The 9,993-nt window shown below is 36.4% G+C and overlaps 1 long non-coding RNA gene across 1 annotated transcript; it reads right to left on the reverse strand.

The window, feature by feature from the left end:
* Positions 1-231: 231 nt before the first annotated feature.
* On the reverse strand, positions 232-7,289 carry LOC115928603. Its single transcript, XR_004066103.1, has 4 exons — positions 7,206-7,289; positions 6,966-7,045; positions 1,098-1,171; positions 232-306 (listed from the first exon to the last, which is right to left on the reverse strand). It is a non-coding gene; the product is annotated as an uncharacterized LOC115928603 (long non-coding RNA).
* Positions 7,290-9,993: the final 2,704 nt, after the last annotated feature.

The raw sequence follows: 9,993 nt of genomic DNA on the forward strand, positions 1-9,993 counted from the left end.
TTCTCAGATTTTTCTTCTTCTTTATATCCATGACCTATCCATGACCTATTTCATAACTCCCTACTACACTTTGCAAACTAGTAATTTTGCTATGATATCTTATTTCATTGCTATGGAAATGTGAATTAAAGCTGCTCGACGTGTTAGCACACTTATAATAAATACCTACATTTCCTACAGATAAAACTGAATTGTGTCTACTATTATATTTCACTAAAATTAAGCAATTTCATCTCTCTAGAATAAAAACTGTGGTTATGATAAACAACTTACTTGTAGCTCCATTTGCTGCTCCCAACAGGAAACCTGCATATTGGGAAAGAGAGAGTAAATGAAATTATTTGACTCTTTCACAAAATAAAATAATAATGTACCATCTCCATTAATTGTATTGTAAATGTTCAAGAGTCTAATTCTATCTACCGGGCTGTGCTGACAAGTGCTCCATGGTAATTTCCCCATTTATAAACTACTTAACTTCAACTCTGGACCAAACATTATACCTAACCGTATCATTTACCCTAAATATAACCTAAACCTCAATTCCAATTACTTGATGACAAAATACAGACTGAAGCAATTGCCACTGGAGCAAATATTGGATCACTGCAATTTTGATGCAGAGCTTGGAGGTGCACGAGAACATATACCTAATACATGATGTCCCTGATAAACAAAACCAAATTTTTTGGGTAAATTACTGTATAATCAAAAATTATAATTTAATTAATGTGTATATCTTGATAAATCATGCATGGGGGCTGTCAGACAGTCTAAAGCGTAATTGTCAGTAGCCCTTTTGTCCAAAATAAGCAGATGGCTGTTACATTTGGTTCATTATGGTTTTGGAAAAATACAAAATTGAGATGATCAACTACTTATTATATAAAAATGAATATAATTTTGATGTTCTCATATTAAAAATGCCAGGGTGATTTTCAAGATAGAGGGATCAAGCATGACCAAGCAAGCAGTACAATTTGCAATCGTTATTTTCCTTGAGGAAACGAAAGATTTGGAATTAATGAGTAATGTACCGATAATCAGGTGTCCTTTTTCTTGGACACACTTAATATACTCGATTAGGAATAACAAACCTGTCAATATGAGCACCGAACACAGACACCTTCCTCCTCTCGAAACCATCTTGATAATCTTCTCTCTTGCACTCCTGTATCATACATAAAAAGAAGAAGAAGATAAAACGGCTAGGCATAAATATTCAAGTTCAAGCTTTTCATCTCTAACACTCCATTAAAAAGTCTCAGATGACAGTTCAGCATAACATTATTAAGCTGGCGTACGAAATTAAAATAAACACTACAGCAATCTATGTGGTAGATTTTCTTAACAACAGAGAAAGATGGTGGTGAAATGTTGTCCGTGTAGATCTCCTTGATAGTTTTACAATATTTGCATCAAACTATAAGATCTGTTAGAGGATACTTTTCATCAGGATATCAAAATATTTATATTTTTTTTAATTGGTAATCTTATAATCAAATTAATTTCAATGATGTTTAAACACTGACTGATTATATACATTGTACATCTCGTTTACCCAACTCATAATCTTTTTATATAATATATACATGTACATACAAACTAGTCCAGTGCACATTTTGAACAGTATTAATCTGTATACTGGGTTTCAATTGATCAATACTTGAACACACATGTAGATGTACATGTAATTTCAACATGTACAGCTTACTATCAATACAAGATACAAACCGGGAAGTTGGAATAACTTAAACTCATTGGACCTCTATAACATACAGATAATCTGTGTAGTACTATTGAATTCCCTCCTGTGGTACTACCCCACATTAAATGTGTGTAAACAAAAAATGAACCATATTATTATTGTAAGACAACCAGTTTGAGGAAGTAGGTGCTTTAAAATGTAAGTGATGTCGCAAGGATATCTAACATGGAGGTGAAATGCATTGAAATGCATGATTATGTTGGCTTAAGAAAATGGCATGTCTTATTGAAAGAGTAAATATACACCGTTAACTTTGTAAACATTGGGCAAATTACACGTCTGTGTCCTAGTACAGCATGTAACAATGTTGGGGCAATTTTGTGGATATTTCGTAATTGTGTTCACTATTTATTACAAATTGAGCGATGAATCACCCAAACTGGGCCTATATGCATGCCAAAAAGACATACTGTAGTACTGCTGTAAAATATATCTACAACATACATGTACATGTATAACTGTCTTTTCTTGTTATAAAAAATTACATCCCAGTAATTGTGACCACTGGATACATTTAAAAGTTTTGTTCGGCTAGCAGATACATGAACCAAACAACATTTGTTCATTAATGAGGTACATCCAATTAGAAATGTGGCCTTCATACAGGACTTGATGGTTACAGGGATCTGATATCAAAGTGCACCAAATATTGGATATTTTTGATTTTTTGATTGTTGTTAATCATTCAACTTTTCAGTGTGATTTATTTGTGGGAGTGGAAATACAAAGTGCATCCCAATAATTATCATGCCTCTGCCATGTTCCATAAGACTGGGATTTTCATCTTACTCTTCGCAAAAGTGTGAGGAGCTCTTTCTAGCTGTGGAAGTATTATGTTTAAAAAAAAAAAAAAATGCTACTCTAGAAATCATAACATTTATATTTCCAGTTTTTATTAGATAACAAGGTACACGCTATGTGAAATGTTGGTCTGGGATACATAATAAAATATTTACAGTACACAGAAATAGAGCATCTATTTAGAAGCAACTTAGGTCTTTCAATGGGGTGAACTTTGTACCCAACACACCTTAACAGAGATGATGTCTACATTGAACAAGTACATGTGTACACAGGGGCGTCACCAAAGGGGGGGGGGTGGGGGTGCGACACCCCCCCCACCCGTCAGGATATTGTCGGTAAAATTGCGCTGCCGTCGGAAAAAAAGGGAAAAGGGGGAGGGAAAAAAGAGAGGGAAAGGAAAAGAAAAGAAAAAAAAGAAAAGGAAAAGAAAAGAAAGAAAGGAAAAGAATAGAAAGAAAAGAGAAGAAAGAAAGAGAAAAAAAGAAAAAGAGGGAGAAGAGGAAAGAAAAGGAAAAGAAAGAGAAGAAAAAAAAGGGGAAAAAAGAAGAAAAAAGAGAAAAGGGAAACAAAAGAAACGGGACATGAAAGAGAGGAGAGAGAGGGGAGGTAAGAGCATGAGAAAGGAGGAATGGGAGCAAAAGAGAAAGGGGATTGTTGGGCGGAGTCGTCTCGTCGAGGGAGCAAGAAAGACACGGGTAAATATGTTGCTATGTCGGGTCAGGTGTGTCGGTATTCAAACAAGGATTAAGAGTCAACTACGGTACAACGAATTGTCTTCTTTCTCTAATAATTTAATGAAACGCCAAAAATTCCGCCCTTCGCGTGGGAGGGGGAAACTTTATTCAGACAAGGATTAAGAGTCGAGCACGGATCAACGAACTGTCTACTTTGTCTAATAATTTAATGAAACGTCAAAACTTCCGCCTTTCGCGCGGGAAGGGGAGAACTGAATTCAGATAAAGATTAAGAGTCGAGAACAGTACACCGAATCGTCTGCTTTTTCTCATAATTTAATGAAACGTCAAAGCTTCCGCGCTTCGCGCGGGAAGGGGAGAACTGAATTCAGATAAGGATTAAGAGTCGAGAACAGTACACCGAATCGTCTGCTTTTTGTCATAATTTAATGAAACGTCAAAGTTTCCGCGCTTCGCGCGGGAGGGGGAGAACTGATTTCAGATAAGGATTAAGAGTCGAGAACAGTACACCGAATCGTCTGCTTTTACTCATAATTTAATGAAACGTCAAAGCTTCCGCGCTTCGCGCAGGAGGGGGAGAACTGAATTCAGATAAGGATTAAGAGTCGAGAACAGTACACCGAATCGTCTGCTTTTTCTCATAATTTAATGAAACGTCAAAGTTTCCGCGCTTCGCGCGGGAGAGGGAGAAACTGAATTCAGACAATAATTAAGAGTCGAGCACGGTTCAACGAATCGTCTACTTTCTCTAATAATTTAATGAAATGCCAAAACTTCCGGGGGAGAACTGAATCCAGATAAGGGTTAAGAATCGAGAGCAGTACAACGAATCTTCTTCTTTCTATAATAAATAAATCAAACGTCTAACTTTTTCGCGCTGCGCGCGGGAGGGGGAGAACTGAATTCAGACAAGGATTAAGAGTCGAAAACGGAACGAATCGTCTGCTTTTTCTAAAATTTTAAGGAAACGTCAAAGCTTCCGCGCTTCGCGCTTAAGGGGGAAACTGAATTCAGACAATTAGGGCTTATTTATAGTCGAAAACGGTACAACGAATCGCCTTCTTTCTCTGATACTTTAATGAAACGCCAAAAATTCCGCCCTTTGCGTGGGAGAGGGAAACTTAATTCATACAAGGATTAAGAGTCGAGAACAGATCAACGAACTGTCTACTTTCTTTAATAATTTAATGAAACGTCAAAACTTCCGCGCTTCGTGTGGGAGGGGAGAACTGAATTCAGATAAGGATTAAGAGTCGAGAACAGATCAACGAACTGTCTGCTTTTACTCATAATTTAATGAAACGTCAAAGCTTCCGCGCTTCGCGCAGGAGGGGGAGAACTGAATTCAGATAAGGATTGAGAGTCGTGAACAGTACACCGAATCGTCTGCTTTTTCTCATAATTTAATGAAACGTCAAAGTTTCCGCGCTTCGCGCGGGAGGGGGAGAACTGAATTCAGATAAGGATTAAGAGTCGAGAACAGTACACCGAATCGTCTTTTTTCTCTAATAATTTAATAAAACGTTAAAACTGCCGCGCTTCGCACAGGAGGGGAAGAACAGAATTCAGATAAGGATTAAGAGTCGAGAAAAGTACACCGAATCGTCTGCTTTTTCTCATAATTTAATGAAACGTCAAAGCTTCCGCGCTTCGCGCAGGAGGGGGAGAACTGAATTCAGATAAGGATTAAGAGTCGTGAACAGTACACCGAATCGTCTGCTTTTTCTCATAATTTAATGAAACGTCAAAGTTTCCGCGCTTCGCGCGGGAGGGGGAGAACTGAATTCAGATAAGGATTAAGAGTCGAGAACAGTACACCGAATCGTCTTTTTTCTCTAATAATTTAATAAAACGTTAAAACTGCCGCGCTTCGCACAGGAGGGGAAGAACAGAATTCAGATAAGGATTAAGAGTCGAGAAAAGTACACCGAATCGTCTGCTTTTTCTCATAATTTAATGAAACGTCAAAGCTTCCGCGCTTCGCGCAGGAGGGGGAGAACTGAAAATAAGGATTAAGAGTCGAGAACAGTACACCGAATCGTCTGCTTTTTCTAATAATTTAATGAAACGTCAAAGTTTCCGCGCTTCGCGTGGGAGAGGGAAACTTCATTCAGACAAGGATAAACAGTCGAGCACGGTTCAACGAACCGTCTACTTTCTCTAATAATTTAATGAAACGTCAAAACTTCCGCGCTTCGTGCGGGAGGGGAGAACTGAATTCAGATAAGGATTAAGAGTCGAGAACAGTACACCGAATCGTCTTCTTTTCCTATTAATTTAAGGGAACGTCTAAAGCTTCGCGCGGGAGGCCTATCACCCACCCCCTCACCCTTTAAGTGATTCGCTTGCTCACTATACTGCAGCCCCTCCCTAAAATAAGATCCTAGCTCCGCGCCTGCATTAAAATATATAGCTATCTAAACTATGATGCTGACTAAGTTGACGAAATAATTCATATATTTATGTCGTCGAGGAAAATGACCATTTGCGCATACGCATGTCCCAATATCTACAAATTTAACCCTATAAACCCGGGGCCGAAGGCTAAATTGTTTTTCCTATGGACTATCTATAGAGTGCTGAAGTGTGACGTCTTCAAAAATCTATTTTTAGAATTTCTCAATTTTTTCTTCATATTCCCAAAGAGCATTAAAAATAATGTCCGTAATTATGTCGAAAATCAATTGAATCTGTTAAGTATTGGCTGAGATATGACCATCTGAATAAATATATTTCCTATAGGAACTCAGTGTTATTTGCTCTGGCTCCTAACCATTAGGAGCCAGAGCAAATAACACCGATCGCGAGTTCCTATAGGAAATATATTTATTCAGATGGTCATATCTCAGCCAATACTTAACATATTCAATTGATTTTCGACATTTGAACATTATTTTTGCTGCTCTTTTGTTAAATTTGTAGATATTGGGACATTTAATTTTGTCGGTAATTGGTGGCTAGTTTTTTTGGTAATCGTTGGCCTCTACACCCCCCCCCCCCCCCACTGAAAAAGGTCTAGCGACGCCCCTGTGTGTACACTCTAATACACCACATATCAGTTCCTCATTTTACAGGTACATTTTGTCTACATTTAATACCAGGCGTGATGGCCAATCACCAGATGCAAAACTGTACAGTATAATGTCTAAAGCACCTGTGGTCGACATGTAGCAATATTTCAAAGAGAGGGTTATGATGTGGTGATATTCAAATCTAATATAACCCTTTATTTTAATGTCCCTTTTCCCTTACAACGTGCGAATATTTGGTACCAACAAATCCTTTACATACACAATGATATAGCAACAAAGATACTTGTATTTCATTCTATGCTCACTAACAAAACCATAATTCTTCCGAAAAATATGGATGAGAAACTCCTGCTTCGATACCTCCTACAAAACTGTATACATTGTTTAAAATAAACTGTAAACTTATGTTTACATGCTTTCTTTTCTTGAATTACTTTGAACATTTAGTTGAATGTATGCCCACAATATTTTTGAAATTTTGTAACATTTGCGCTAGGAGTGTCAAATTTGACAGACATGGCACATTACAAATTCTCATTATTATTTTGATAACAAATGTACAAGTCAACTGACTGTTCAGAGACAAAAAGGAATTAAGTATGTGTTGAAGTACAGTTGGTATGTGGTCAAAAGAGAAGAAAATAAAGTGCTTTTGAAATATAATACCTTGCCCCGATCTGATGACAATCGGCCTCTTCTATATGACTACTATCAAGCGTCGTGCTCTGGTACAGGATAACCTTGACCTGGAAATGATAAGAAAGAAAATAACCTTGGAAACAAATATATGTAGGTATGGCAATTACTGATTACATTCATACATTTCACTTATAGTTTCTCTAAGCTCTGAAACCCTTTTTGTCAGATTTCATTGATTCTAAATAAATAACGTGCATGTGTACTCACAATCTTATAAACTGCTGCAAAGTTTTTCTTCTTCTAATTGGAGTAACATCATTGACAAATATGGCCGGCTTGATTTTATCTTGCAGTTACGATCTCTCCCTTTCCCCTACCTGCTGCAATCCGAGGATGGTGTGATCCACACATCGCTAGGCTCAGTATGAATTTTTGCCGGGGTATAACAAATTCAGGGATTTCGCCATCTACGGCTTGCAGCAAGTACAAGGAGATCGTGTTGATGGAGATTGTTGAAATTAAAGTTGCTACACTCTAGACTTAAATATGTGGGAACTCATCTATATGAACGTGTTTTTGCATAACCATAAGATGAAGAGGATCAATTTGCATTTCCTTATCATTCTGACCCGTGCTATAACTGCACAGTAAACAGTACATACATCATCCATATATTATATACACACATTTAACAACCAAATTAGTAATAATATCACCAGGTTTTATTCCTGATTTATATTTCTTGAGAATATGGCATATTAAAGTAAGTATCAAATTGACAACTGATGTGGAAGGGGTGATTTCGGACGCATTTAAGATTTTGTGTACCTGCCTTTCCACGCAGGGGTATTGGTGCAGGTTAAGGCGAAATGGTATCAATATCATATATCATATTGTACATTATCCCTAATAATGAAAAGGAACGAGAGATCTATGTGCGGCTAGTGCACAACATTTTAAAGGTTTTATTTCAACATTAACTGCATATGAAAAGTATTTACAAACTAACGCATATACAATGTAACAAAACATATAAATATATTCGATGGATAAGCGGTATTAAAACAATAAAAACGATTGTATGCATGTCATTGAATGTCATTTAATTAAATAAAAAGGATGCCAAATCAACTCCATACCAATTTCAAACCAACCGATTCTGGGCCAAACGGTTTAGTGTAAAATTGTGTAGCTTTTGTTCGGTTTGGTGTCAGTTTTGTCAGCTTAACTGGGGCATATCTCTGACGAATAAACATCAATGCCCGTGTCGCAGTTGAGTGATTTGAATTAATCGCTGAAGTTCCTTCTAGGGAAGCCCTAACAAAGGAAGAAAAGAATAAGTAAGTTTCCCTCCTATTTTTCAAATTGTATGCGATATCATACTTATTTTGTTGACATCATTTCCAAATTTAGACTTGGCGCAATATATCGAAAGAGAATATTTTCTTAGGTTATGCTTGATTGACTGTTATAAAAGCGACATCATATTTATTGTCTGAATCGGTTGATAGAGGTCAAATTATAATGAGTCAGAAAACGGAACAAAGTGTCTGAATATTCGGCTTCAAAATTCGAACAATCAATACACCGGACTTGGTTTTGTGTCATAGTGCCCTCATTCGTCATAATTTTAACCACAATGCAAAACAAAAATACATTTTGTGATTTTGCATACAATTCCTATGAAACTATGGGGAATAGTAAATAATCGGATACCGAATGGATGGTTCATTCCGCAAATTCGATATAGTTTGTAAAAGGTAGGCCCTATTCAGGTATCAGATACGTGGACAAAGTCTGGTTGTCTCTTTCCCTCGGTGTACTCGACCCTCTGCATTTTGTCTCTAGTTGTTACAACTCCATCCGTCTTCCTCTCTATTTCCCCGTATTTTGTTTAACCTCCTTTCATTTTCATTTTTATTCCCCCCGTATCCCCCTTTCTGTTTTTCTTACTCCTTATCACCCATCCCTTTCTCATTCTCTCTCTCTCTCTCTCTTACCCTCCATCTCTTCAAAATCTTTCTAAAATTGTATTTCCTACTGTTCTTCTCTCTCTCTGTCTCCTTCTTCTCTCTTTCTTTGACATACAGAGGTCAAATGAAATTATAAATTCAAAAGATTTCCAAATCATCTTACCCTCCCTTTCCCTCGTCTACTGACACGAAATTTTAATCGATGCGAAAACATATCCGGACGCCTAATAATCTCTAGATCAAAAAAATTATTGTGTATCCGTCACCTTAAGTTATGTATTTTTGGTAGCAGTAATTCTTGGTTCATTAATAACATGTGGACTTTGATCACGTGTCACTAGATACATACACAAGAAGAACAAAAGAAAACGTAAAAAACATATTTTTCAGAGCATGTAGTATCTTCGTTTTAATTCTGAGTATAATTTTAGCCCAAACACCAAACCAACAATGTCAAGATCGAAAAGTTCCATGAATGAGTATATCTATCCCTTATTCTCCTTACCGACGGCTACAATAAAAACAAAAATTAAAAAGCTGAATGTAAAGCATCAGATCAAGTTGTGCGATATTATAATCATGAATATTATTGAATCTAAAAAATGATTCCTCACACTTGAGTATCAAGTCTGACAGGCATTAGCGCTATACAAAAAATCCACTATTAATATTACAATCATCACCACTATTATTGTTATTATTGTTATTATTATGGTTGTTATTATTACTACTATGAATAGTATCATCTTTATCATCATCATCATCATCATTATCATCATTATAGTAATGATTTTCCAATTTGTTACACAAAAACTTGTTATGTATATTTTATGTTTCAGTGTTGTATGTTTATATGTAATATGTAATATGTCTTCATTGTATAGTTTATGTTGTCCTGTACTTGTTCTTTGAATTAAAACCTGTAACCTGTACTTTTGTTTGTGGATATATACATGTCAAAACAAAGTAAATTTGCAATTTGTAAATTGTAAAAACAGCAATTATTGGATATCATCCACCTAAAATAGAAATCCCGTCATTTTATTTACTCATCCATCAACACATTTAAAGATGAAGTTGAG

The sequence above is a fragment of the Strongylocentrotus purpuratus genome, unplaced genomic scaffold (assembly GCF_000002235.5).
Source record: "Strongylocentrotus purpuratus isolate Spur 01 unplaced genomic scaffold, Spur_5.0 spur5_scaffold_3, whole genome shotgun sequence".
Classification (NCBI taxonomy): Eukaryota; Metazoa; Echinodermata; class Echinoidea; order Camarodonta; family Strongylocentrotidae; genus Strongylocentrotus; species Strongylocentrotus purpuratus.